The sequence below is a fragment of the Physeter macrocephalus genome, chromosome 9, assembly GCF_002837175.3.
Source record: "Physeter macrocephalus isolate SW-GA chromosome 9, ASM283717v5, whole genome shotgun sequence".
Taxonomy (NCBI): Eukaryota; Metazoa; Chordata; class Mammalia; order Artiodactyla; family Physeteridae; genus Physeter; species Physeter macrocephalus.
Window position 1 is genome coordinate 82,408,192 of NC_041222.1, and position 4,847 is coordinate 82,413,038.

General features: G+C 36.3%; 1 pseudogene; it reads left to right on the forward strand.

Annotated features, from left to right (window-relative positions):
- The first annotated feature begins 2,985 nt into the window (after positions 1-2,985).
- Positions 2,986-3,648, forward strand: LOC102984415 (adenylate kinase 4, mitochondrial-like; annotated as a pseudogene).
- Positions 3,649-4,847: the final 1,199 nt, after the last annotated feature.

Here is a 4,847-nt window from a genome sequence, read left to right on the forward strand (position 1 = left end):
TGTGTGTGTGTGTTGTTAGTTTCATGTCATTTTATCATGTGTGTAGATTTGTACAACCACTACTGCAATTGAGATACCATAACAACAAGGATCTCCCTCATGCTATCCCTTATAGTCATACCTCCTTCCCCAACAATTCCTAACCCTGGAAACCATTTATTTCTTCTCCATTTCTAATATTTGTTTTTTGAGACTGTTATATGTTAAACTATTTCTATTCAATGTAATTACTGATATGTGAGGGCTTAAGTGTTCCATTTTATTTTTTGTTTGTTTTGTTTGTTTTTTTCATGGTTGTATATTCCTTTTTCCTAACTTTCTGTCGGTTACTTAAATTTTTTCAGAATTGTATCTCTTTGAGTTTTTTCAGGTTTAATTTTTTAGGTTATATTTTTCAGGTTTAATTTTTTTCTACTTGACTTTTCATTTTATATTCTATTTCTTTGCTGAGATTTTCAATTGTTTTAAGAATGTTGATAATTGCACAATGAAACCTTTATAAAAAATGATTCCTTTAAAACTCTTGTCAGATGACTCTTACGCTATTCATTGGTATTGAGTATATCTCTTTGAATGGCTTTTTTAGGGGTTTACATTAAATATACATAACTTATCACAGTCTATTGGTATTAAAATTTTACCAGTTTGGGTAAGTTATAGAAAATTTACCCCCTTTTTGTCTCTTTACCAGAACACATTTATAATCAAATGGTCTTAAATATTTTTTTCTACATACATTGACAATCACATTTCCTCTCAGATCAGGAACAAAACAAGGATGTCCACTCTCACCACTTTTATTCACCATGGTTTTGGAAGTCCTGGTCATGGCAATAAGAGAAGAAAAAGAAACAAAATGAATCCAAACTGGAAAAGAAGTAAAACTGTCACTGTTTCCAGATGACATGTTCCTATACATAGAAAATCCTAAAGATGCTACCAGAAAGCTACTAGAGCTCATCAATGAATTTCGTAAAGTTGCAGTTTGCATTTCTATACACTAACAATGAAAGATCAAAAAGAGAAATTAAAGAAGCAATCCCAATTACCATTGCATCAAAAAGAATAAAATACCTAGGAATAAAGCTACTTAAGGAGGCAAACACCTGTACTCAGAAAACTATAAGACATTGATGAAAGAAATCAAAGATGACACAAACAGATGGAAAGATATATCATGTCCTTGGATTGGAAGAATCAATATTGTCAAAAGGACTATACTACCCAAGGCAATCTACAGATTCAATGCAATATCTATTAATTTACCAGTGGCATTTTTCACAGAACTAAAACAAAAAATTTTTTAATTTGTATATGGAGACACAAAACACCCGAAATAGCCAAAGAAACCTTGAGAAAGAAAAATGAGCTGGAGGAATCATGCTTCAGACTATACTATAATGCTACAGTTATCAAAACAGTATGGTATTGACACAAAAACAGACATATAGATCAATAGAACAGGACAGAAAGCCCAGAGGTAAACCCACACACCTGTGGTCAATTACTCTATGACAAAGGAGGCAAGACTATACAATGGAGGAAAGACAGTGTCTTCAATAAGTGGGCTGGGAAAACTCTACAGTTACATGTAAAATGATAAAATTAGAATACTCTCTAACACGATACACAAAAATAAATTCAAAATGGAATAAAGACCTAAATGTTAAGACCAGAGACTATGAAACTCTTAGAGGAAAACATAGGCAGAACACTCTGACATAAATTGCAGCAATATATTTTCTGAGCCGTCTCCTAGAGTAATGGAAATAAAAATAAATAAATGGGTCCTAATTATATTCAAAAGCTTTTGCACAACAGAGAAAATCATAAACAAAACAGAAAGACAACCCACAGACTGAGACAAAATATTTGCAAACAATGCAACGGACAAGGGATTAGTCTCCAAAATTTACAAACAGCTCATGTGGCTCAATATCCAAAAAACCAACAACCCAATCAAAAAGTGGGCAGAAGACCTAAATAGACATTTCTCCAAAGAAGACATACTGATGGCTAAGAGGCACATGAACAGATGCTCAATGTCACTAACAATTAGAGAAATGCAAATCAAAACTACAATGAGGTATCAACTCACACCAGTCAGAATGGTCACCATCAAAAAGTGCTGAAGAGGGTGTGGAGAAAAGGGAACGCTCCTACATTGTTGTTGGGAATGTAAATTGGTTCAACCACTATGGAGAATATTATAAGAGTTCCTTAAAAAACTAAAAATAGAACTACCATATGATCCAGCAATCCCACTCCCTGGTATGTATCCAGAGAAAACCATACTTTGAAAAGACACATGCACCCCAATGTTCAGTGCAGCACTATTTACAAAAATCAGGACATGGAAGCAACCTAAATGTCCATTGACAGATGAATGTATAAAGAAGATGTGGTACATATATATAATGGAATATTACTCAGCCATAAAAAAGAATGAAATAATGTCATTTTCAGTAACATGGATGGATGTAGAGATTATCATACTAAGTGAAGTAAATCAGACAGAGAAAGAAAAATATCATATGATATTGCTTATATGCTGAATCTAAAAAAACGATACAAATGACCTTATTTACAAAATAGAAACAGACTCACAGACTTAGAGAACGAACTTATGGTTACCTGCGGGTAAGGGTGTGGGGCAGGGGGAGAGATAGATTGGGCATTTGGGATTGACATGTACACACTGCTATATTTAAAATAGATAAGCAACAAGGACTTACTAAAAAAAAGAAATGTCAAATATTGTGGGTGCCACTTGCTACCAATGTGTTCTTAGTCAAGTTACTTTACGGCAAAACTGGGGTTTAGAACAACTTTATTTAAGTGTTATTTAAAGGCCTACAAGATATAATGTAGGTAAAACATTATTATCATAGTGCATGGCATATAATAAACATTAAATGAGTGCTAGCCTTGCCATTAAAAATAAATAAATAAATAAATTTGATTATAGCCCAGAAAAAAATGTCAATGGCTTCCAAACTCCTGTGGGCAGTCATCCTTGGGCTGCCTGGCTTGGGCAAGGGCACACTGTGGCAGAGGATCGTCCAGAACCTTGGCCTCCAGCATCTCTCCAGCGACCATTTCTTGAGGGAGAGCATCAAAGCCAATGAGGAAGTTGGTGATATGGCAAAGCAGTACATAGAGAAAGGTCTTTTGGTTCCAGATCACATGCCTCATGCTATCGTAGCTGGAGAACAGGTGCAGCTAGCACTGGCTACTTGATGGTTTTCCTAGAACATTAGTTCAGGCTGAAGCCTTGGACAAAATTTGTGACCTGGACCTAGTGATCACTTTGAATATTCCATTTGAAATGCTCAAAGATCGTCTCAGTCAACGTTGGATTCACCCTCCTAGTGGAAGTGTATATAACCTGAACTTCAACCCACCTATATACATTGGATTGATGACTTCTCTGGTGAACCATTGGTCCAGCAGGAAGATGACAAACCTGAAGCAGTTGCTGTCAGACTAAGACAGTACAGGGATGTGGCAAAAACAGTCATTGAATTATACAAGAGCCAGGGAGTGCTCCACCAATTTTCGGGAACAGAAACTAACAAAATCTGGCCCTATGTTTATACACTTTTCTCGAACAAGATAACACCTATTCAGTCCAAAGAAGACTACTGAGCCCACCCAGTGGAATAACCAGGAAGATAAGGTCATTCATTCAATCTTATGTGTAGTATTTGTGTCATGTCCCAATTAGCAGCTAGCTGAGATAGCTTGCAGTGTCTTTTCCAGTTTAGTGAACTGAAAAGAAAACTAATGAATAGAAAGAGTAATGAAGAGGTTCTTCTCTGCCTTTCTAAAAGAAGAGCCACCTACACGTGTTTAAGATGTTCCTGCACATGTCTCAAGTCCTTCACAAGGAAGAAGGCAAGTACAGGCTGGATTTCAAGCAGTGTATAACCTAAACTCTATCTGATTTTCGACCATGATATTGTTGCCATGGTAGCCTTTTCACATGTGATGGTGGTGGTCCCTGGATCCCCCTAGCCCCCAAAGACTGTTGAACCATAGCACCAGGAGGTCTGAGAATGCAAAGGGCTGTAGCAGCCTTTGTCCCAGGTTCTCTGGTATGTGCCCTCCTGGTGACAATGTGATTGAAGCCAATTGCTCTAGGAATTGCTTCTCTGGCCTTGAGTGTCCACAATTCATTCTTTTCTGTTAGGAATGACACCCCTCTGCATCCATACTCCATAGAATCTCTCCTTTCCAGACATCCTGGAATGAAAGGATTAGGCTTCTACTACTTTTATTAGATATCTGTTTTCTCCCTTCTTAGACTATTAAGTTATACAGATTGCTACTGCTTTTATCCCTCTCAAATTCCTTTCTAAGAGCTGAGACCTATGGGAGACATTGAATCTCTTTATGCACCAGGAACTGAGCTATGTGGAGCATCTACTTAAACAGCTGGTCTGACTCTCATGGGTAGACACCACTTCTTTCTTTCATTGTGGCAAAATAAAACCCTCACAGTCTTTGGGGAACCCTAAAAAACTGGGAAATATTCACCTCCATAAATATTAAAAGATCATATCTTATGTATAGAAGTAAATAAGATCATATGGAATTACTGGACTAAAAGAATAATTTAGCTTTTTAGTTAAGACAAAAAAAATGTATTTTGAAAATTCTGCTAAATATTCATGCTGACAGTTTTTCTCCTGTGAGTGACCCAAGCATATTATAAATAGTTGGTAAAGGGAATGTAGCCTGTGGGTTTGAGGAAAATGTTGCACTAGCCATGCCTAGACTGAGGATGGCAGCTTTACAATTATGGGATTTGACAAAATTTTAATTTTTTATTCTATTCAAAAGTT